Genomic DNA, 24,790 nt, shown 5'->3' with positions numbered 1-24,790 from the left:
GTGCGAATGCACTGCCAACTATGCAAACACCCGGTGTGAGGCGAAGCGAGGCGAGGAAGCTCACATCGCTACCAGTGGCGCCCTCCAGCACGACACTGCCACACCCCGCACAGAGCATACGCCTGGACACCAGGGACGAGATACGCCTTCCGCGAGTGTCGAAGGTTGCACGCGACAAGCGAATGACAGGAGGTGCTACGAGCAGCTGTGCGTTTCACACACGCGACGGCGCGCTCGCCAATTCGGCAATCGTTCTGCTGGGACGTCGGGCGCGCACTCCGCGCCGTCCTCGAGGAACTCGCTGTTGCGGAAGGAGGTGCTTTCGTCAAATGCGGCCGAAAACTAACATTTTGTGTGTTGGGAGAAGAGCCGAATGCGAATTGTGCCGTGCGCCTACAGTATATGTACGCCAACGGCCATACCATGTTAAATACACCGGTTCTCGTCCGATCACCGAAGTTAAGCCACATCGGGCCCGGTTAGTACTTGGATGGGTGACCGCCTGGGACCACCGGGTGCTGTTGGCTCCCCTTCTTTTTTTCTTCCTTTTTATATCGCTACTCCTGCCAGCCCTCTTTCGATACTACCCTTCTGTTGTGACAAAGACGTTTCCTTAAGCATTTTAAACTACTGTAATGGTGCGAAAACAAAAAAAAATAAAATAAAATAAAAATGAACCAATAAAAATGGTACTTTTGGCTCCCCTGCATTTTTTCCTTTTTAAGCCGCCATCCTGCCAGCAGTCGTTTCATACTACCTTTCTGTTATGACAAAGATGCTTTCTTTAGCATTTTAAAGTAATGCAACGGTACGATATTGCGGTAATTAACTCAGTTTGAGGGAGAATGTGCTAACGAAGTTTGCCGGGAAGTCTTTGAAAACGATAAAACAGTACGAATCTGCCCTGAAATGCGTCAGCGCCTATTGTTGTGCTGCACTGTACAGTTCCAAATTTGATTTGTAATCATAAATTTATTCCTTAGTCGCGTCGTCTAGTCCCGCAGACGTTTGTCGTGCTTGCGCCGTCATATGGACCACGACCCGAGCGGCAGTCGAGCAAAGTCGGGCCAAGTCGGTACGGGGACAGGGATAGGAAAGGTGCGAATGCACTGCCAACTATGCAAACACCCGGTGTGAGGCGAAGCGAGGCGAGGAAGCTCACATCGCTACCAGTGGCGCCCTCCAGCACGACACTGCCACACCCCGCACAGAGCATACGCCTGGACACCAGGGACGAGATACGCCTTCCGCGAGTGTCGAAGGTTGCACGCGACAAGCGAATGACAGGAGGTGCTACGAGCAGCTGTGCGTTTCACACACGCGACGGCGCGCTCGCCAATTCGGCAATCGTTCTGCTGGGACGTCGGGCGCGCACTCCGCGCCGTCCTCGAGGAACTCGCTGTTGCGGAAGGAGGTGCTTTCGTCAAATGCGGCCGAAAACTAACATTTTGTGTGTTGGGAGAAGAGCCGAATGCGAATTCTGCCGTGCGCCTACAGTATATGTACGCCAACGGCCATACCATGTTAAATACACCGGTTCTCGTCCGATCACCGAAGTTAAGCCACATCGGGCCCGGTTAGTACTTGGATGGGTGACCGCCTGGGACCACCGGGTGCTGTTGGCTCCCCTTCTTTTTTTCTTCCTTTTTATATCGCTACTCCTGCCAGCCCTCTTTCGATACTACCCTTCTGTTGTGACAAAGACGTTTCCTTAAGCATTTTAAACTACTGTAATGGTGCGAAAACAAAAAAAAATAAAATAAAATAAAAATGAACCAATAAAAATGGTACTTTTGGCTCCCCTGCATTTTTTCCTTTTTAAGCCGCCATCCTGCCAGCAGTCGTTTCATACTACCTTTCTGTTATGACAAAGATGCTTTCTTAAGCATTTTAAAGTAATGCAACGGTACGATATTGCGGTAATTAACTCAGTTTGAGGGAGAATGTGCTAACGAAGTTTGCCGGGAAGTCTTTGAAAACGATAAAACAGTACGAATCTGCCCTGAAATGCGTCAGCGCCTATTGTTGTGCTGCACTGTACAGTTCCAAATTTGATTTGTAATCATAAATTTATTCCTTAGTCGCGTCGTCTAGTCCCGCAGACGTTTGTCGTGCTTGCGCCGTCATATGGACCACGACCCGAGCGGCAGTCGAGCAAAGTCGGGCCAAGTCGGTACGGGGACAGGGATAGGAAAGGTGCGAATGCACTGCCAACTATGCAAACACCCGGTGTGAGGCGAAGCGAGGCGAGGAAGCTCACATCGCTACCAGTGGCGCCCTCCAGCACGACACTGCCACACCCCGCACAGAGCATACGCCTGGACACCAGGGACGAGATACGCCTTCCGCGAGTGTCGAAGGTTGCACGCGACAAGCGAATGACAGGAGGTGCTACGAGCAGCTGTGCGTTTCACACACGCGACGGCGCGCTCGCCAATTCGGCAATCGTTCTGCTGGGACGTCGGGCGCGCACTCCGCGCCGTCCTCGAGGAACTCGCTGTTGCGGAAGGAGGTGCTTTCGTCAAATGCGGCCGAAAACTAACATTTTGTGTGTTGGGAGAAGAGCCGAATGCGAATTCTGCCGTGCGCCTACAGTATATGTACGCCAACGGCCATACCATGTTAAATACACCGGTTCTCGTCCGATCACCGAAGTTAAGCCACATCGGGCCCGGTTAGTACTTGGATGGGTGACCGCCTGGGACCACCGGGTGCTGTTGGCTCCCCTTCTTTTTTTCTTCCTTTTTATATCGCTACTCCTGCCAGCCCTCTTTCGATACTACCCTTCTGTTGTGACAAAGACGTTTCCTTAAGCATTTTAAACTACTGTAATGGTGCGAAAACAAAAAAAAATAAAATAAAATAAAAATGAACCAATAAAAATGGTACTTTTGGCTCCCCTGCATTTTTTCCTTTTTAAGCCGCCATCCTGCCAGCAGTCGTTTCATACTACCTTTCTGTTATGACAAAGATGCTTTCTTAAGCATTTTAAAGTAATGCAACGGTACGATATTGCGGTAATTAACTCAGTTTGAGGGAGAATGTGCTAACGAAGTTTGCCGGGAAGTCTTTGAAAACGATAAAACAGTACGAATCTGCCCTGAAATGCGTCAGCGCCTATTGTTGTGCTGCACTGTACAGTTCCAAATTTGATTTGTAATCATAAATTTATTCCTTAGTCGCGTCGTCTAGTCCCGCAGACGTTTGTCGTGCTTGCGCCGTCATATGGACCACGACCCGAGCGGCAGCGAGCGGCAGTCGAGCAAAGTCGGGCCAAGTCGGTACGGGGACAGGGATAGGAAAGGTGCGAATGCACTGCCAACTATGCAAACACCCGGTGTGAGGCGAAGCGAGGCGAGGAAGCTCACATCGCTACCAGTGGCGCCCTCCAGCACGACACTGCCACACCCCGCACAGAGCATACGCCTGGACACCAGGGACGAGATACGCCTTCCGCGAGTGTCGAAGGTTGCACGCGACAAGCGAATGACAGGAGGTGCTACGAGCAGCTGTGCGTTTCACACACGCGACGGCGCGCTCGCCAATTCGGCAATCGTTCTGCTGGGACGTCGGGCGCGCACTCCGCGCCGTCCTCGAGGAACTCGCTGTTGCGGAAGGAGGTGCTTTCGTCAAATGCGGCCGAAAACTAACATTTTGTGTGTTGGGAGAAGAGCCGAATGCGAATTCTGCCGTGCGCCTACAGTATATGTACGCCAACGGCCATACCATGTTAAATACACCGGTTCTCGTCCGATCACCGAAGTTAAGCCACATCGGGCCCGGTTAGTACTTGGATGGGTGACCGCCTGGGACCACCGGGTGCTGTTGGCTCCCCTTCTTTTTTTCTTCCTTTTTATATCGCTACTCCTGCCAGCCCTCTTTCGATACTACCCTTCTGTTGTGACAAAGACGTTTCCTTAAGCATTTTAAACTACTGTAATGGTGCGAAAACAAAAAAAAATAAAATAAAATAAAAATGAACCAATAAAAATGGTACTTTTGGCTCCCCTGCATTTTTTCCTTTTTAAGCCGCCATCCTGCCAGCAGTCGTTTCATACTACCTTTCTGTTATGACAAAGATGCTTTCTTAAGCATTTTAAAGTAATGCAACGGTACGATAATGCGGTAATTAACTCAGTTTGAGGGAGAATGTGCTAACGAAGTTTGCCGGGAAGTCTTTGAAAACGATAAAACAGTACGAATCTGCCCTGAAATGCGTCAGCGCCTATTGTTGTGCTGCACTGTACAGTTCCAAATTTGATTTGTAATCATAAATTTATTCCTTAGTCGCGTCGTCTAGTCCCGCAGACGTTTGTCGTGCTTGCGCCGTCATATGGACCACGACCCGAGCGGCAGCGAGCGGCAGTCGAGCAAAGTCGGGCCAAGTCGGTACGGGGACAGGGATAGGAAAGGTGCGAATGCACTGCCAACTATGCAAACACCCGGTGTGAGGCGAAGCGAGGCGAGGAAGCTCACATCGCTACCAGTGGCGCCCTCCAGCACGACACTGCCACACCCCGCACAGAGCATACGCCTGGACACCAGGGACGAGATACGCCTTCCGCGAGTGTCGAAGGTTGCACGCGACAAGCGAATGACAGGAGGTGCTACGAGCAGCTGTGCGTTTCACACACGCGACGGCGCGCTCGCCAATTCGGCAATCGTTCTGCTGGGACGTCGGGCGCGCACTCCGCGCCGTCCTCGAGGAACTCGCTGTTGCGGAAGGAGGTGCTTTCGTCAAATGCGGCCGAAAACTAACATTTTGTGTGTTGGGAGAAGAGCCGAATGCGAATTCTGCCGTGCGCCTACAGTATATGTACGCCAACGGCCATACCATGTTAAATACACCGGTTCTCGTCCGATCACCGAAGTTAAGCCACATCGGGCCCGGTTAGTACTTGGATGGGTGACCGCCTGGGACCACCGGGTGCTGTTGGCTCCCCTTCTTTTTTTCTTCCTTTTTATATCGCTACTCCTGCCAGCCCTCTTTCGATACTACCCTTCTGTTGTGACAAAGACGTTTCCTTAAGCATTTTAAACTACTGTAATGGTGCGAAAACAAAAAAAAATAAAATAAAATAAAAATGAACCAATAAAAATGGTACTTTTGGCTCCCCTGCATTTTTTCCTTTTTAAGCCGCCATCCTGCCAGCAGTCGTTTCATACTACCTTTCTGTTATGACAAAGATGCTTTCTTAAGCATTTTAAAGTAATGCAACGGTACGATAATGCGGTAATTAACTCAGTTTGAGGGAGAATGTGCTAACGAAGTTTGCCGGGAAGTCTTTGAAAACGATAAAACAGTACGAATCTGCCCTGAAATGCGTCAGCGCCTATTGTTGTGCTGCACTGTACAGTTCCAAATTTGATTTGTAATCATAAATTTATTCCTTAGTCGCGTCGTCTAGTCCCGCAGACGTTTGTCGTGCTTGCGCCGTCATATGGACCACGACCCGAGCGGCAGCGAGCGGCAGTCGAGCAAAGTCGGGCCAAGTCGGTACGGGGACAGGGATAGGAAAGGTGCGAATGCACTGCCAACTATGCAAACACCCGGTGTGAGGCGAAGCGAGGCGAGGAAGCTCACATCGCTACCAGTGGCGCCCTCCAGCACGACACTGCCACACCCCGCACAGAGCATACGCCTGGACACCAGGGACGAGATACGCCTTCCGCGAGTGTCGAAGGTTGCACGCGACAAGCGAATGACAGGAGGTGCTACGAGCAGCTGTGCGTTTCACACACGCGACGGCGCGCTCGCCAATTCGGCAATCGTTCTGCTGGGACGTCGGGCGCGCACTCCGCGCCGTCCTCGAGGAACTCGCTGTTGCGGAAGGAGGTGCTTTCGTCAAATGCGGCCGAAAACTAACATTTTGTGTGTTGGGAGAAGAGCCGAATGCGAATTCTGCCGTGCGCCTACAGTATATGTACGCCAACGGCCATACCATGTTAAATACACCGGTTCTCGTCCGATCACCGAAGTTAAGCCACATCGGGCCCGGTTAGTACTTGGATGGGTGACCGCCTGGGACCACCGGGTGCTGTTGGCTCCCCTTCTTTTTTTCTTCCTTTTTATATCGCTACTCCTGCCAGCCCTCTTTCGATACTACCCTTCTGTTGTGACAAAGACGTTTCCTTAAGCATTTTAAACTACTGTAATGGTGCGAAAACAAAAAAAAATAAAATAAAATAAAAATGAACCAATAAAAATGGTACTTTTGGCTCCCCTGCATTTTTTCCTTTTTAAGCCGCCATCCTGCCAGCAGTCGTTTCATACTACCTTTCTGTTATGACAAAGATGCTTTCTTAAGCATTTTAAAGTAATGCAACGGTACGATAATGCGGTAATTAACTCAGTTTGAGGGAGAATGTGCTAACGAAGTTTGCCGGGAAGTCTTTGAAAACGATAAAACAGTACGAATCTGCCCTGAAATGCGTCAGTGCCTATTGTTGTGCTGCACTGTACAGTTCCAAATTTGATTTGTAATCATAAATTTATTCCTTAGTCGCGTCGTCTAGTCCCGCAGACGTTTGTCGTGCTTGCGCCGTCATATGGACCACGACCCGAGCGGCAGCGAGCGGCAGTCGAGCAAAGTCGGGCCAAGTCGGTACGGGGACAGGGATAGGAAAGGTGCGAATGCACTGCCAACTATGCAAACACCCGGTGTGAGGCGAAGCGAGGCGAGGAAGCTCACATCGCTACCAGTGGCGCCCTCCAGCACGACACTGCCACACCCCGCACAGAGCATACGCCTGGACACCAGGGACGAGATACGCCTTCCGCGAGTGTCGAAGGCTGCACGCGCCCAGCCACACCTCGGTGCGGCGCGCTCCGCTCGGCCGTTGGTGTTTGTCAGTCGCGTGCTCGCTGTGCCACGTGGCGGATCTTCGCCTCGCGGTTGCTGGTTTTCATCACAACTGTGAGTAGACATGGACTCTGAAGATCGCGAGAATAATGTTCAATGTGAATTTGACCGTACTGTGTCCCGACCGTCAGCTTTAGAAATTCATCATTGGTTAATCAATGACTTAAAGTTAACCGACAGTGACGTACTTGGCTTGCAGTTAGACACGTTCCTCAACTCTCTCTTCGTGAAACTCAGTAATTCGGACCTATGTGACAGTATAGTAACCGTTAATGATGGTGTGCGAAAATTTAAGCATTCTGACGGTAGTGTTAGTAATGTTCACCTTACAAATGCAGGTTTCGGTGTTCGTAATGTGCGGGTGTTTAATCTTCCTTTCGAGGTCAAAAACGAGACCATTTCACGTTGTCTTGGCCCCTACGGTACTGTGTTGTCGGTAGTTAAAGAAAAGTGGTCGGCTGCGTACCCTTTTCAAGTCGAAAACGGTATCCGTAGCGTTAGAATGATTGTGCGGAAGCATGTTCCGTCCTTTTTGTATATGGCCGGTCATCGCGCCTTCATTACCTACAGTGGACAACCACAAACATGTTCATATTGTAACGCTACGGACCACTTTAGACAACATTGTCCGCGCCGTAGGCGTCCGGTACAGTTGCCACTTGGCGATGACGGTGACGTACAGACAACGTGGGCGGCGGTTGCATTAGGTGCACCCCCTTCGCCTGCCCGCCGTGTTGACACCCCTGTTCCCATGGACGTTACGCCTGTCGCCCCTGTTGTGGTCGGTTCGGTCGTGTCGGTCGTGCCTTCGCCTGCTGATGTTGCACGGTCAGACATTCTGTCCGAGTCGACAGAGACGTGTGCAGAACCCGCTCCGGTTGTTGTTTGTGATGTAGTTTCGAGCCCGGTGGTCTCAGACGTTGTCGTGACGGACTTTGTTCGCACGGATGTGTCTTCTGTTGCGGAACGTGTTCCATCTGACCCGTCCGACTCCATTCCCGTCGAACGGGTTTTTGTGTCGTCCCAAAAAGTATCTGAGACACAGGTGTCGGAACCTGTCCGTCTACGTACTGCCCACGTTTCGTATCCTTCGGAATCGGTTCCCGCTTCTGGAGCTGCTTGCGCTCCGCCTAAGGCGCCTACACATGAAAAATCTAGGTCGCGGCGTGACACTACGTCTCGGCGTCGCGGCTCTGTCGACCGCGCACGTAGTGCAAGCACTTCTGCGTTTTTGACGCAACGGTCTTCCTCTGGCAGGGAGCGTAGCCCGTCTCCACAACGTAAACCCTCTCCGCGTTCAAAGCCTTCACAGCAACAGACGCAGGCGTCTCAAAAAGCGCAGCGTGTCGTCCCTGACGCTCGGACGGCTACCCCTTCCGGGCGCCGTCAGCAGCATTCGGTGGCCAGTAGTCAGCCCGCGCGTGCGGACGACCGCCGGCAGGAAGTGGTACGCCATTTGAAAGGTGTGTTACATTCTGGGGAACTGGACAGTGCAATGGACACCGATATAGTTACCGCGCAAATTCCGGTTCATTCGTCACAAAAGTGAAAAGCCGAGGACCCTCCTGAGCGCCGCGCGCGCCCCTCTTCACAAGATCTCGCGTCGGTCCCTCCCACGCACGACGTACCTATGTCGGTGGGAACTCCCGGTGCGCCCACGCTCACGGATGTTGCGGGTGCGTCTTCGCACACGCAACCGTGTGACTGGGCAGAGGATGTGGAGGAGGCTGACGGTACTTTCACTACCGTCTAGCTTGTTTGTTTGTCTCTTTTGTGTATGGTAGCGCACCTTCCATCTGTTGTCGCTACTATAAATTTAAACCGGTTGGCGTCGCGTGCTAAGTACTTGAGCTTGGTGGACTTTTTACGTTTTGTTGCTGCCGACGTAGTCTTTTTTACAAGAAGTTGTGTCCGATCTTTTACAATTTGTTCCCGGATATCAGGTGCTGTTTAATTTTGATCCGGAATGTAACTGTGGTACTGCGTTGTTGGTTAGGGCCGGCATTGCTTACACGGACGTTGCTACGATACCTAACGGGCGTGGGGTGGCCTGTACGGTCAACAACATCCGTTACGTGAACGTGTACGCACCTTCCGGTGCTGAGGGGAAGCTGCAGCGTCGCGTGTTTTATAGCAGAGATATTTGTCATCTTCTTTCTGGTAACCACCTGCCAATAGTGTTGGGTGGTGATTTTAATTGTGTGTTGGCTGCTAGTGACCAGGAGCCACAGCCCTACAACTGTTTAGAACTACAAACGCTTGTCACGGAACTGAAGTTGGTCGATACCTGGCGTCATTTGTATCCCGACGAACCGGGGTTTACTTATTACTACGTGACAGGTCGGAGCCGGATCGATCGCATTTACATTTCTGGTGACAAAAAGGGTTGTGTTCTCGAGTCTCAGGTACACCCCGTTCTTTTTTCGGACCATTGTGCCTATGTTTGTCGCTTCCATTCTTTGCAAGCCACAAAACCCCGTATGCGGACTATGTGGAAGTTTAATGTTTGTCATTTGTCGCATCCTGGTTTTGAACCGGTCGTTTCTCGTGTGTGGCAGCAGGCTGCGCAATATCGTGCCGTATATCCCACTGTTCTATCGTGGTGGGTGGAATACGTGAAGCCAGCGCTCCGTAAAGCAATCTGTGAATTCAGTCGCCAGCTTGCTGATTGGGAGAGGTCCACTATGCATTTTTATGAGACTTGTCTCAATGACGCGATCCGCCTACAGCCGAACACTCCGGGTCTCAGGTTGGCGCAGATTCGGCAAATTAAAACCCGTCTTTTGGCTCTGAAGACGCAGTCGTTGAAGGGTAGTGTTGTGCGGAGTCAGGCTCCTGGTTTCTTTGACGACGAAGCGCCCTCCTTGTTCCATCACTTGCGGGAGCGCCGTCGGGCGGCGCGCCGTTACGTCACAGAACTGGAAACAGCTGATGGCGTGCGCGTCCGCACTCAGTCGGAGATTGTTGCTGAGGCGCACCGGCACTTTGTCGATCTTTTTAGTGCTAAAGATAGTGACGACGTCGCCGTTTCTGATCTCCTTGCTGACGTTCCGCGGGTTCTCACAGTCACCGATCGTCTCCACCTTACTGAACCGTTCACTGTCGAGGAAGTGCGTGACGTGCTAACACAGTGTGCGAAGAACAAATCACCCGGCGCTGACGGCTTACCGCCGGAATTCTATCTTCACTTTTGGCATTTGTTTGGTCCTATACTGACAGATGTGTACAATGAAATCTTAAGTGGTGTGCCGGTTCCTCCATCTTTTTTGGACGGCGTCGTGACCCTAGCTCCAAAGACGCCGACCAATCGTAAAATGTGTGATTTACGTCCCCTCACTCTCCTCAACGGTGACTACAAATTGTTCACGAAATGTGTTGCGCTTCGTTTGAAAGTGATCATGGGCAAAGTGATCAGTGAGTACCAATTCTGCGCGGTGCCACACCGCACAATCTACGACGCTGTGTTGACGTATCGCGACGCAATTGCGTATGCGACGACGCACAGACAACCATTGGGTATTTTGTCGGTCGATTTTGCTATGGCGTTCGATAGGGTGGGCCACCAATATCTACGGCGGGTGTTGCAACAATTTGGTTTTGGAGCGACATTTATTAACATGCTCTTTAATTTGTTTACGGCGTCGTCCTCTCGAGTTTGTATTAATGGATGTCTTTCGGAGCCTGTTCCAATACGATGTTCAGTGAAACAAGGATGCCCTTTATCTATGGCGTTATTTGCGATCTCTTTGGACCCATTGTTGCGGAAATTGGCATCTTCTTGTCAAGGTCTGCGTCTTGGCGGTACCAAATACGTGTGCAGTGCATATGCCGATGATCTTGGTTTGTTAGTGTCCTCGGTCTCAGACTTAGACGTTATTCGTGCCATTCTAAGTACATACGAACTTGCATCGGGTGCGAGTATTAATCCTCGTAAAACCGTCTTTCTACCGATTCATGCGGTTTCGCGCGGCTTCTCGCGCCCGTGGTTCACTGTCACTCGTGAGCATAAAATTTTGGGCGTCCGCTTTCGACCTAATCTCTTGCAGACGGCGGCTTCTAATTGGCGTCTTGTTTTGTATGGTTTACGCGCGATGACTCACTTGAGTGCCACTCGCACCTTGGCGCTAACACAGAGGGTCGCGCTGATCAATTCGTTTTTACTCAGCAAGGCCTGGTACCTAGCCCAACTATTTCACGTCCCGACAGAACTAGGACGTGCCATAACGCAAGCGGTCTATTGGTTTCTGTGGCGGGGGGATGTTTTTAAAGTGGCTTATCTCACGTGTACTTTGCCGCGTGACCGAGGTGGGCTTGGCCTGATCCACTTTGTGGCCAAAGCATCTGCACTACTGATTCATCGGACTTGTGTCACGATTGAGAAGAACGCCTCGCATCTCACGACTTTTTTGTTCCGTGTTTATCGTCCCTCCTCTGAGCTGGCTCCGCTCGATCCGACCGGGATCCCATACCGCCTGCGTTATGTTCGGGAATTTTTCGTTCATAAGAGTTATCTCGGTGCTGACGACCTCAATCCTCGAACGCGATCAGCGCGGAGCGTGTATTCCGCTTTGCGGGGGCGGCCTGCTAGCAATAAGATGGAATTGCGTTTTCCTGGATCGGCGTGGCGGACAGTGTGGGCCAACATCCACGCCTCTTACTTGCCGCCGGACGTTAGTAGTTTGTGGTATAAGGTCGTGAATCGAACCTTCCCCACTAACGACAAGATGTGTCGCATTTATTTGCGGCCGTCTGGTTTGTGTGATTATTGCCCATGCGACGACACGCTCGAACACCGATTTTTGTGTCCGCGATCAGCGTCGATTTGGAACATTGCAGTTAAGCTTCTTGCTCTCGTCAATCGCACGAGTCCTACCACTTTTTCCGTGGACGTTGCGCTGATTCCGGATTTTCGACCTTATCCGGCCACGAAACGTGCGGCTACTACGTGGCTTACTGCACATACTGTCTATGCTCTCTTGCATTTGCGGCTGGTGGATGATTTTCACTTTCTTGAATATCTGTCTGCGCAGCATCGTCTTATTCACTCCCGGACTGACTATACTCGGACTTTTGCCAATTTTTTAACAATTGCTCTCACTTATGCATTTGAAAAACTGCTGTGATGACACCATTGTTTCCCGAACATGTCTTATTTTTTCTTCAAATTTGTTTTGTCTTTCTATGGAACGTAACACGATACTTGGATAAATGACTTAAAAAGAAAATTTCCTACTACGTCACTAATTTGATGCGCAGGACTGGTTTTTTTTTTTTTTTTTACTGTAACAGAATCTAGGAGTGTAACTTATGCAGCATGTCGACGCAATTTTTCGTCAGAAACCAACGTGAATTGAGCTTTTCTAAATGTTTGTGTGTGAGTGTTTGAGTTTGAGTTTGTGTGTGTGTGTGTGTGTGTGTGTGTGTGTGTGTGTGTGTGTGTGTGTGTGTGTGTATCTGCCTACGTCTCTGGATATACCAAACTTAATCTGTGTTTATCGGCCGTCGGGACGCTCACGCTAAATTGGCGGCCCATACGTAAATAACGTATTGTTTAGGTACATACCTATATGTCTGTATCTATATATATCTATATTTTTTCTTTCCACGATGGGTACTTTCGTGGCTTGTTTTCTAGTTCTGTACAAAGCTTTTTATTTTCTTTCCGTTCGATTCAAGTCAATTGGGGCATAAATTGTTCCGTTGTTTTTTGAGATTACCATTGCAAAAAAAAAAAAACAAAAAAAAAAAACATGTAGTTCGTCTAGTGCGTCTACGTTTTCTAATCATTCGCTCACACTGTCAAGTGATGATGATTGATTGGACGTTTAAGTTTCTTTTTATGAAGTCTTTTCGGCTTTTTCTGGACGATCTTGACAAACTTTTTGTTTGGCATGTGTGTCGGAATTTCTCCGTTTTTTCCCATTTGTGACGTGACGAGATCCTTTACTGCTGTCTGTGCTCGACACTCTTTGGAATTTTCGTCGGTGTGGGACTTCACACCGGTGTCACGACTCTTTATTTTGTTTTATGGACACTATGAGTGCTGGCGGGTGTGGGGGCGCCACTGTGGCCAGGCCTCAGGCTAAGTTGACCCCTGCCCTCATTGCCGCCGCCCGCCTGCCACACTCTTTGCCCGACCGTTTGATTCACGATGATTTTTTCCTTTTCCGGTGGATGCATCGTCCTGGTTGCATTTACGGGCGACGTCATTGTCGGTTGTTACGGCAAGAAGCCGTCTTTTCTTTCTTTCTTTCTCTTTTCTTTCTATTTTTTTGCGTATCAATGGGAGGGATACTCAGCTCTCGTTTTCTCACACATTGGAGGAATATTTCCTTTTGTTCCATGTCCAGGCCGCCACACTGCCTCATTGCCGCTTCTGTTACTCACCGCTGGCGGTGATTATTGGCTGGTGAAAAAAAAAAAAGAAAACAAAAAAAAGGAAAAAAAAAAAGAAAAAAACAAAAAAAAAATGATGAATACACCGGTTCTCGTCCGATCACCGAAGTTAAGCATCATCGGGCCCGGTTAGTACTTGGATGGGTGACCGCCTGGGAACACCGGGTGCTGTTGGCTCTCCCTTCTTTTTTTTTCCTTTTTATGTCGCTACTCCTGCCAGCCCTCTCGCCATACTACCCTTCTGTTAAAAAAAAAAAACAAAAAATAAAAAAAGGAAAAAACAAAAAAAGCAAAAAACAAAAAAATGAAAAAAATAAATAAAAAATTTAAAAAAAGAAAAAAGGTGCTGTTGGCTCCCCTTCCTTTTTTTTCCTTTTTATGTCGCTACTCCTGCCAGCCCTCTTTCCATACTACCCTTCTGTTGTGACAAAGACGTTTCCTTAAGCATTTTAAACTACTGTAATGGTGCGAAAACAAAAATAAAATAAAATAAAATAAAATAAAATAAATATGAGCCAATAAAAATGGTACTTTTGGCTCCCCTGCATTTTTTTCCTTTTTAAGTCGCTATCCTGCCAGCAGTCGTTTCATACTACCTTTCTGTCATGACAAAGATGCTTTCTTAAGCATTTTAAAGTAATGCAACGGTACGATAATGCGGTAATTAACTCAGTTTGAGGGAGAATGTGCTAACGAAGTTTGCCGGGAAGTCTTTGAAAACGATAAAACAGCACGAATCTGCCCTGAAATGCGTCAGCGCCTATTGTTGTGCTGCACCGTACAGTTCCAAATTTGATTTGTAATCATAAATTTATTCTTTAGTCGCGTCGTCTAGTCCCGCAGACGTTTGTCGTGCTTGCTGCCGTCATATGGACCACGACCCGAGCGGCAGCGGGCGGCAGTCGAGCAAAGTCGGGCCAAGTCGGGACGGGGACAGGGATAGGAAAGGTGCGAATGCACTGCCAACTACGCAAACACCCGGTGTGAGGCGAGGAAGCTCACATCGCTACCAGTGGCGCCCTCCAGCACGACACTGCCACACCCCGCACAGACCATACGCCGGTCGGCCGCGCGCCAGCCCGGACGTGTGTTAGGCTCGTGCCTGTCAACACCTTCGTGTGCTGCAGGCGGTGTCTCAGTCGCGTGTTTGGTGCTGCGCCTCGCAGCGTTCTCTTTATCTACTAATTACTGTAAGTTTATTGTCGCATTACTATGAACCGTGATAACTCACTACAGTGTGTTTTTGATAGGAACGCGGCTAGGCCGTCGCCGTTTGATGTTCACGAATGGGTATTTTCTGAATTGCGTATTCCCGAATCTGATTTGGTCGGCATCCAGCTTGACTTTATTCAAAACTCTGTATTTTTGAAGCTTCCGACCGCGGATTTTGTAGACTAGCTCGTTACCGAAAGTGGTGACGTTAAGAAGTTTAAGCACGTGGACGGTGCTTTGTCTGATGTTTTGATTCTGCCGGCAGGCTTCGGCATTCGAAATGTGAAAGTTTATAATGTTCCCTTTGAATGCCCCAATGAGGCCATTGTTCGTAAACTCCGAAAATTTGGCACCGTTCTTAGTGTGGAGAATGATGTGTGGCCTGCAGGTTTTAGGTACCTGGTTCTGAGTGGTGTTCGGACGGTACGTGTAGATTTGAAGAAACATATACCGTCGTATTTGATCATTGCCGGCACGCGCGCTTTCCTCAGCTATAGTGGGCAGCCGCAGACGTGCTCCGTGTGTGGCAAAACAGATCATTTGCGACAAACCTGCACTTTACGCAGGCCGGCGCAGCTACCGCGCGAAGCTGTTGTCAACAACACGTATGCAGGCGCGTTGGTTGGACCCCCCTCGCTCGCCCCGACCGACCGACAGGCTTCTGCCGCTCCTGCGGCTGTGGCTCCTGTGTCCGATAATGTGACTCCGCCGACAGTTGTCGTGCCCCCGGTTGTGTCGGAACAAAGTTTACCTGCCGAACGCACCACTCGCGAGGTCCGTATTGCCGCTTTGCCAGTCGTCAGTGTTCCGGACGTGCTCGATGCGGAGACTTCTGAAATGTTGGTCGGGTCACCTCGGCCGATTTCAGTCCCCACCCCGCCGACAGACAAGCGGAAATTGCAGTCACAGCCGGGCCTGTCCACATCTGGCGAGGCGGATGCTAGCAGCGCCGAAAGCGAGGTGTCACAAGTTTCCACCCAGTCCGCCCCTGCCGATCCCAAACCTAAGCGTAGGCGGTCTAAGAAACGTTCGAAAACGGCGCCCACTGCGGGCGACGGCGTTTCCTTCGAACAGGCCGTTGAGGGATTAACGGACTCCTTAGTCCAAGAGCGTCGCGACGCACCTTTCGTGCACGGTCCACCTGTGTCGGTGCCCGCCACCCCCGCTTCCCGGGCCGTCCCGGACGCCGTACCTCCTCCTGCGGACACCATGCAGTGGTCTGAGGATGTGGAGGAAGATCATTTTTTCTAGTTCCGCTTAAGTTACAGAGTCCATCCTGACGCGTGCATTCCGCCAGTTACGCGTCATCACACTTAATGTTAATAAAATCCGCAGTGTCCGTAAAATTGACGCCCTTTTACATTTTTTGCAATCTGCTCGTTGTGATGTGGTTTTCCTTCAAGAACTTACGGCTGACGTTGTCCCGCACCTTACTGCCTATAATGTTATTCTTAATATTGATCCGGAAACGACCATTGGTACGGCTATTTTAATCACGCCCGGTTTAGAGTATAAACACGTAGAAATTTTACCAAATGGACGAGGGTTGGCATGTGTCATCTGCGACATATTTTTTGTTAACGTGTACGCCCCCTCTGGAACTGACAACAAACGTCTGAGGGATACTTTTTTCAATCATGATTTATGTCAGTTCTTCCATCGAAACCACCGACAGATCATCTTAGGCGGTGATTTTAATTGTGTCTTTCGTGTTGCCGACCAGGAGCCGACGGCAAATACGTGTCTAGCACTGCAAACTTTAGTTGACACTTTTAAACTTGAGGACACGTGGCTTCGTTTTAGTCCGACTGCTACAGGTTTTACTTATTTTTATCCTACCGGGCATAGTAGATTGGACAGAATTTATATCTCGCCGGAACTCACTGCACAAATCTTGCAGGCAGAAGTTGCTCCCGTCGTTTTTTCGGATCATTGAGGTTATTTGTGTGCTTTTAATGTCCCGTCTGTTCCCCCGGAACGTACGCGATCCTATTGGAAATTCAATGTTAGTGTTTTGGATGACGTCAGTCTTGTCGAACAGGTGCATATGTTGTGGCGCCAACTTCTTCAGAGCCGCCCACAGGCGTGTTCTACTGTCGCTTGGTGGCTCCGTCACGCTAAACCGGCTCTTCGTACTTTGCTCATAAATTATTGCCGTGACAAGGCCCATTGGGACATGATGACGATCACTTTTTATCGCGATTGTTTACAGGATTTAATTACTCGGGTTACCGACCGCCCTGACCTCCTTCCCACGTTACGGAAAATTAAAACGCAGATTTTAAACCATCTGCATCGGAAGGCGCAGGGCTCTGTTGTCCGTAGCAGGCCTTTCGATCCCTCTTTGGAAGAACCACTTTCATTGTATCATTTACGACGAGCCCGACTGCGGCGTGAAAAACTTTTATTCACGGACTGGATAACGCGTGACGGTCTTAGAACTACAGATCGTCGGGTGATTAAGGACGAAATTTACGATCACTACTTTAATCTCTTTCAATCTCAACCTTTGCATGACGCCTCCTTGCAGATGTTTTTACACGACCTGCCTTCCATTTTAACGCGTCAGGACAGACTTCTTTTAAATGAGCGTTTTACAGCTGCTGATGTTTCTGCCGCTGTTAAGGCTAGCCCGAAGGGAAAGGCCCCTGGCATTGACGGAATCCCTGTGGAATTTTATGTGAAATTTTCCGGTCTTTTAACAGATACTTTCGTTGCCATTGTTAATGAACTACATAATGGTCTCGATGTGCCGGAAGACTTTTTAGAGGGGCTCATCGTCCTCATCCCGAAGACATCTGGCATCCAAAAGTGCGGTGACTTTACGGCCGATTACTCTATTAAACGCCGATTATAAAATCATAGCACGCTGCTTTTCACACCGTTTGCGGCCGGCGTTGAAGTCCGTCATCAGCCCTTCTCAATCGTGTGCCGTACCTGGACGGAATATATTTGATGCTGTCCTCGCGTATCGAGAGTGTATCGCTTCTGCCTCGTCACGCCGTGGCGGCCGGGCTGCGATACTCTCCATTGATTTTCACAACGCGTTTGACAGGATCAGTCATGAGTACTTGCGGCGGGTCATGTCTAAGTTGGGGTTTGGTTTAAAATTCACGCATGTGATATCCAACCTTCTGAAATCGGCTACTTCCAGAATCCTTTTTCATGGCCAGGCCGGTGATATCCTCAGGATGAACAGATCCGTCCGCCAAGGGTGCCCGCTTTGCATGGGCTTATTCGTTTTAGCTTTGGATCCTCTGCTCCGCAAAATAACGACTGTTTGCCACGGTGTACCGTTTGGTACGGGTTCGCTTGTCTGTCGGGCGTATGCGGATGACTTGGGAGTTTTTATCCAACGTCCCGACGACATTGATGCGGTACGTCTCATTCTCCACCAGTTTGAAACGGCCTCGGGTGCGGTTGTGAACCCCCGTAAGTCCATCTTACTGCCGCTTACTGCGACCATGAGGGCTGTCCGTCGTGATTGGTACACCGTACAGTTGCGACATAAGATTCTCGGGATCCTGATGACTGCTAATGTACAACAGATGGCAGTGTTAAACTGGCGCGCGGTGTTATATTCTGTTCGAGCGGCGACTCAGGCTGCCGCCAAACGAAATTTATCATTGCTGGAGAGGGTTTCGGTTGTTAATACCCAGATGTTGGCCAAGGCCTGGTACTTGGCTCAAGTTTTGCCGGTGCCGAAGGAGATCGAACGGGCCATCAAGCATGCTGTTTCTTGGCTGGTCTGGCGAGGCGAAATCTTTAAAGTCGCCTACAATATTTGTACGCTCGCGCCGGACAGAGGCGGCCTCGGTATGGTCGATTTTCCTACCAAGTGTGCTGCACTTTTGCTCCACCGAACCAACTGTGTGATCGCCAATGCCGGGCTGTGCCCCACGTCGGCACTCTTCGACCTTTACCGCCCAGCTTCTCTCCGCGCGCCTGTCTCTGTCCAGGCTATCCCGTACAAATTGAATTTCGTTCGCCTATCTGATAGGTGACGACCGGCGCAGGGGTAGCGTCAGCGCGATCGCAGAGGCCCTCCGCGGAACTCCGCCGACAAACAAATGGCAGTTGAGGCTGCCGCAGTACAATTGGCGGACGGTGTGGTCCAACATCTCCAGTAAATTGTTGACATCATATGTTCGGGACACCTGGTATAAAGTTGTCAATCGCACCGCTGCCACGAATGCGAAACTCCACGCAATCACTCTCCTCCCGAGTGGCCTTTGTGGGAGGTGCGCGGCTGAGGACACGATCGAACACCGTTTTGTGTGCCCCCGGTTTCAAGAGGTATGGGCTGCCACCCGTGAGATGTTGGCGCTGATCAATAGGACCACCCCGAGTGCCATACAACCTTCGTATATCCTGGTTCCCGACTGGCGGCCGTATCCTGCCACCAAGAGAAACGCCACCGTGTGGATCGCCGCGCATGCAGCACATGCGATTTTCTCTCTCCGACTCATGGATCGCTTGCAGTTTTTGACGTATCTTTGGGACTATTATGGACGGGAGAAACAGAACCCGCAGTGTGTTTCCCATTATGCCCGATTTTTAGATGTCCCTCTACAGACCGCCTTTGCCAATTTACATATTTCTCTCCTGCCCTGGTATGTACTTCCATTTCCACTGTTCCTTTTGGCGGGATATGCAGACTGATATATTGTTCTATTTTCTTGATGTATGACAGAAACTTTGTCTCACCGGCTCGACTTTTCTCCCGCCATTTTGGGCGGTTCTTCTTAGGATTGTCCCTATTGGTCTTTCTCTCCTGGATTTGACGCTTTGTTCCCTATTGCTGACTTTTACTTCCTTTTTGTGACTATTGCAGGACTATCACTGACTTGTTCCTGAACTGTGAAACGGTGCTTCACGATATTTTGTGTTGAAATGGTTGCCTCTTGGGCACGGAAATCAAGCTCATCAAGCTTATCGACACGAAGAAATATGTTTGCTGCTGCCGGAATTCCGTAGCCTTCACCATTCCCGTGCGCCAGACATATTTGGCATATTTAGTGTGCACGTTTGTTTTGTGTTTTGTTTTTTTTTTATTTGAGAGTATCTTTCTTTGCCTTTCTCTGGCGGCGGTGGGCCTTCGCTGCCGACTTGTGGTCATTGTCCTCCTAGAATGGTTTTTATTTGTGTTTCGCGTCTTCGTTCTTCCTTCCTCACGTTATTACCACACCTTCAGAGGACATAATTTTTTTTTTTTTTTTTTGGACATGTTTCCGCTGGCTACAACGAACCTTTGTTCTCCTACAGCACCGCCCTTTAAAAAAAAAAAAAAAAAGCGTGCTGTTGGCTCCCCTTTCTTTACTTTTTTTTAATACCGCCCTCTTTCAAAAAAAGGAAAAAAAATAAAAAAAATGTTAAATACACCGGTTCTCGTCCGATCACCGAAGTTAAGCAACATTGGGCCCGGTTAGTACTTGGATGGGTGACCGCCTGGGAACACCGGGTGCTGTTGGCTCCCCTTCTCTTTTTTTTCCTTTTTATGTCGCTACTCCTGCCAGCCCTCTTTCCATACTACCATTCTGGTGTGACAAAGACGTTTCCTTAAGCATTTTAAACTACTGTAATGGTGCGAGAACAAAAATAAAATAAAATAAAATAAAATAAAAATGTGCCAATAAGAATGGTACTTTTGGCTCCCCTGCATTTTTTTCCTTTTTATGTCGCCATCCTGCCAGCAGTCGTTTCATACTACCTTTCTGTCATGACAAAGATGCTTTCTTAAGCATTTTAAACTAATGCAACGGTACGATAATGCGGTAATTAACTCAGTTTGAGGGAGAATGTGCTAACGAAGTTTGCCGGGAAGTCTTTGAAAACGATAAAACAGCACGAATCTGCCCTGAAATGCGTCAGCGCCTATTGTTGTGCTGCACCGTACAGTTCCAAATTTGATTTGTAATCATAAATTTATTCTTTAGTCGCGTCGTCTAGTCCCGCAGACGTGTGTCGTGCTTGCGCCGTCATATGGACCACGACCCGAGCGGCAGCGAGCGGCAGTCGAGCAAAGTCGGGACGGGGACAGGGATAGGAAAGGTGCGAATGCACTGCCAACTACGCAAACACCCGGTGTGAGGCGAGGAAGCTCACATCGCTACCAGTGGCGCCCTCCAGCACGACACTGCCACACCCCGCACAGACCATACGCCGGTCGGCCGCGCGCCAGCCCCCCGCTGGACACCAGGGACGAGATGCGCCTTCCGCGAGTGTCGAAGGTGCAGCTGGGATCTCTCTCTTTTTGGTTCAGCTGTCCCAGCTGCTGATTTCTATACCATAAGTATTCACTCTTCCCCTGCTCCTATTTTTGTGGATTAGGGACATCACCCACCTGCTGCTCACCATCGGATGGGTTTACTGGATGGGCACCACTTCACTTCTCCCCACCATGATTTCCATCTTCCCTCCTTTTCCTCTTGTTTTTTTACACTGATGGTTCTAAATCCGCTGATCACATTTTCTATTGGCATGGAACACCATCTCTCGTTTGCCACATATAATATGTTTACTGTGGAATTGATAGCAATCTATTGGGGCCCCTCTGCTTTATTAAGCAGTCCTCACTCACCCAAATTTTGTTATGTACAATGAGTGGCCATTAGGCAATTGCTCGGTGCTTTTTCCCACCACCTCCTGGGCTCTGCCATCCACGTCTGGTCACTCTATCAAATGCGGCCGAAAACTAACATTTTGTGTGTTGGGAGAAGAGCCGAATGCGAATTCTGCCGTGCGCCTACAGTATATGGACGCCAACGGCAGACAGTCCGTATGGGTCGGTTTCCGATATACTGCATGACCCAAAGTGCCATCTTCTTGGGCAAATTTCTCTTCTTCAGAAACGCTTTCCTTGCCATTGCAAGTCTACCAGTTCGACCATTATCAGTTATTTTGCATCAGTGATACCTGTTTTCTGGTTGAGAATATCAGACTAAAAGTATAATTGGAAGTGTCCTCAAAAACTCTCTTCAGATGTAAAAGTTCGTCTTTTAAACTACTTTCGTCAGATATGACGTGTGCTCAGTGTTCAATTTTCGTCAGCCTTATACTGCTCTCCGAGGAACAGTTCAAAGCACAGACGGTTTGAAGCGTCACTCCCCGTGTACAGAAGACGGCATTGTGCCTTTTGTATTCTATCTCGTTGCAATTTCTGTGTTTCATTGTCAGTGTGGAGGTCCAAGGGATGCAGTAAACCTGCAGCGGTGCATCGGAATCCTTTTCTCCCAGGAAAGGGTGAAAGCAGATAGTGTTTGAAGCATCACTCCCCATGTACAGAAGTCGGCATTGTGCCTTTTGTATTCTATCTCGATGCAATTTCTGTGTTTCATCGTCAATGTGGAGGTGCAAGGGATGCAGTAAACCTGCAGTTGTCAATCGGAATCCTGTTCTCCCAGGAAAGGCTGAAAGCAGAGAGTGTTTGAAGCGTCACTCACTGTGTACAGAAATCGGCATCGTGCTTTTTGTATTCAATCCTGATGCAATATTTGTGACTCATCATCTTTGCCAAGGTCGAAGGGATACAGTTAACCTGGAGTGGTGCATCGGAATCTAATACTGTTCTCAGAGGAGAGGCACAAATCACAGACTGTTTGAAGCGTCACTCCCAATGTACAGAAGACACCATTGTGCCTTTTGTATTCAATCCCGATGCAATTTCTGTGTTTTATCGTCAATCTGAAGGTCCAAATGATGCAGTAAACTTGCATTGTGCATCGGAATCTAATACTGGTCTCCCGGGAAAGGCTCAAAGCACAGACTCTTAGAAGAGTCACTCCCCATGTACATAAGTCGGCATTCTGCCTTTTAAATTCAATCCCGATGCAATTTCTGTGTTTCATCGTCAATGCGAAGGTCGAAGGGATACAGTAAACCTGCAGTGGTGCATCGGAATCAAATACTGCTCTCACAGGAGAAGAACAAATCACTGATTGTTTTAAGCGTCACTCCCTATGTACAGAAGTCGGCATTGTGCCTTTTGTATTTAATCCCGATGCAATTTCTGTGTTTCATCGTCAATGTGAAGGTCCTAGGTATACAGTAAACCTGCAGTGCTGCATCAGAACCTAATACTGGTCTCCCCAGAAAGGCTCAAAGCAAAGGCTCTTAGAAGAGTAACTCCCCTCGCTTGATGGGTCACTCCCCGTGTACAGAAGTCGGCATTGTGCCTTTTGTATTCAATCCCGATGCAATTTCTGTGTTTCATCGTCAATCTAAAGGTCCAAGGGATGCAGTAACCCTGCAGTGGTGCATCGGAATATAATGCTGTACTCCTAGGAAAGGCTCAAGCACAGACTGTTTGAAGCGTCACTCCCCATGTACAGAAGTCGGCATTGTGCCTTTTGTACTTATTTATTTATTTATTTATTTTTTGAAAGTCTGATCAGTATAAGAAAATGACATGGTAGTAGTGGATTTCCATTCAGTCAAGAAGAAGTAGTGTTCTTCCAACCGAAAGCCAGTGCTGACTCTTGACATGCAGACAGGTATTGGCCACAACAGAGCAAACACATAGAAGACTCATTCGATTTTTTGAAGAATATTGGTAGGTATGTCATCATGGAGCAGACCCACTGTATTCCTGGTAGAAAGTATGGTATTTGTGGGCCATCAAAGGTGCAGACCCACTGCAGTCCTTTTGGTGTTGGCCAGCAGCCATCTGTTGCGGCTGTGCAAGTGCACAATCACCATCGAAGAGTCTTGTGGACAATATAGCAAGACCATAAACCACTATTTATGCTCTCACAAAGTTTTTGGAATTGTCCTTAGAACCAGCAATGCTGTTAACCCGTCCCTTTTTGAATTATTAACACACGTGCAAATACTAACAGTCCCAATTTTTCACATATTGTGCATACACTATGACCAACAGAAATGTGTGCACTGAAATGAATGCTTACAAGTTACTTAATTTGATGAACTGGTGTCAATTAAAATTTTATAACATGAGAATACAATTACAAAGGTACAGAAAATATCATTAAAACATAATAATACAGATAACATTTGTAGTAATACAGGCTTTACAAAAGAATAGAAATAAACATACACACCAGTGTTACAGGAATTACGACATAAGTAAATACATAAAAGATAAGAATAGCTTTCGAAAACAATGTCTAACCATCTTTAGAAAGGAAATAACATATTATTAATGCAAATTATATTTGTGGATAACATTATGCCTCATCATAGTGAATGTAGCTTAGTATTAGAAAAATTCTACAACATAAATCTTGTTAGCTAAACACACACAGACAGGAAAGACACAAATACACAAGGGTACACAAACACATACCGAAAAAACATAAAAGGAAAGGACAGTGTTTCTTTTCAGTGTAACATTTGGTACTGCAGTCCAAACAAAAACTTCATTCCATAGATCTTTCCTATTATTTCAATATTTGTTCACACACACAAAAAAAATCCTATTAAAGCATACTTTCTGTATTTATATGTTCACATATTTCTTACCTCATGATTATTTTCAACTATCTTACCTCATCATTTATTTCCAAGAAAATCCTACCTAAGCCTGGCAATAGACACTCACATCAGTCATTGCTCCACCTCCTCACGTGTTCTGCTACCCTGGCACAGATCCTGGCAATAGACATTAACATCGGCCACCGCACCAACTCCTCCCACCTGCTGCCACCACGGCCCAGGTACTGGCAAAAAACACCCACATCCTCCTCCACTCCACCTTCTTTTGCTGCTGCCACAATGGCCTCGGTCCCTGTGATAGACAATTACATCGGCCACTGCGCCACCTTCTCACACCTGCTCCCACCCTGGCCTAGATCCTGTCAATAGACGCTCACATAGGCCATCACTCCACCTCCTCCCACCTGCTGCAACCCTGGCAAAGGACCTCGCGATAGACGCTCACATCGGCCACCACTCCACCTCGTCTTGCTTGCTGCCATCCGGGCCCAGTTCCTTGGATTAATTGCTCACATCGGCTACCGCATCACCTCCCAACACCTGCTGCCACCCAGGCCCAGGCCCTGCGATTCCAGCTCACATCTGCCACCGTGCCACCTCCCCACACCTGCTTCCACCCAGGCCCACATCCTGGCAGTAGATGCTCACAACAGCCAACGCTCCAACTCGTTGTGCCTGCTGCCAACCTGGCCCCGAGTCCTGGCAATAGATGCTCACATCTGATACTGTGTCACCTTCTCACTCCTGCTGCCACACTGGACCAGGTCCTTCCCATAGATGCTCACATCGGGCACTGGTCCACCTCTTCCCGGCTGCTGCCACCCTGGCCCAGGTCGTGGCAATAAAAGCTCACATTGGCTACCGCA

The 24,790-nt window shown here is 48.8% G+C and overlaps 6 non-coding genes and 2 pseudogenes across 6 annotated transcripts; all 8 read left to right on the top strand.

The window, feature by feature from the left end:
• The first annotated feature begins 408 nt into the window (after positions 1-408).
• On the top strand, positions 409-527 carry LOC126210749 (5S ribosomal RNA). The gene has a single exon (XR_007540736.1). It is a non-coding gene; the product is annotated as a 5S ribosomal RNA (ribosomal RNA).
• A 979-nt stretch (positions 528-1,506) lies between these two features.
• LOC126210736 (5S ribosomal RNA) lies at positions 1,507-1,625 on the top strand. The gene has a single exon (XR_007540735.1). It is a non-coding gene; the product is annotated as a 5S ribosomal RNA (ribosomal RNA).
• Positions 1,626-2,604: 979 nt separating this feature from the next.
• On the top strand, positions 2,605-2,723 carry LOC126210724 (5S ribosomal RNA). Its single transcript, XR_007540734.1, has one exon. It is a non-coding gene; the product is annotated as a 5S ribosomal RNA (ribosomal RNA).
• Positions 2,724-3,712: 989 nt separating this feature from the next.
• On the top strand, positions 3,713-3,831 carry LOC126210711 (5S ribosomal RNA). The gene has a single exon (XR_007540733.1). It is a non-coding gene; the product is annotated as a 5S ribosomal RNA (ribosomal RNA).
• Positions 3,832-4,820: 989 nt separating this feature from the next.
• Positions 4,821-4,939, top strand: LOC126210699 (5S ribosomal RNA). Its single transcript, XR_007540732.1, has one exon. It is a non-coding gene; the product is annotated as a 5S ribosomal RNA (ribosomal RNA).
• Positions 4,940-5,928: 989 nt separating this feature from the next.
• LOC126210687 (5S ribosomal RNA) lies at positions 5,929-6,047 on the top strand. The gene has a single exon (XR_007540731.1). It is a non-coding gene; the product is annotated as a 5S ribosomal RNA (ribosomal RNA).
• A 7,270-nt stretch (positions 6,048-13,317) lies between these two features.
• LOC126210704 (5S ribosomal RNA) lies at positions 13,318-13,436 on the top strand (annotated as a pseudogene).
• A 6,391-nt stretch (positions 13,437-19,827) lies between these two features.
• LOC126210977 (5S ribosomal RNA) lies at positions 19,828-19,944 on the top strand (annotated as a pseudogene).
• Positions 19,945-24,790: the final 4,846 nt, after the last annotated feature.

This window comes from Schistocerca nitens, chromosome 10 (genome assembly GCF_023898315.1).
Source record: "Schistocerca nitens isolate TAMUIC-IGC-003100 chromosome 10, iqSchNite1.1, whole genome shotgun sequence".
Taxonomy (NCBI): Eukaryota; Metazoa; Arthropoda; class Insecta; order Orthoptera; family Acrididae; genus Schistocerca; species Schistocerca nitens.
The sequence above is the reverse complement of the archived record's forward strand: the minus strand, read 5'-3'. Positions and strand labels throughout refer to the sequence as shown.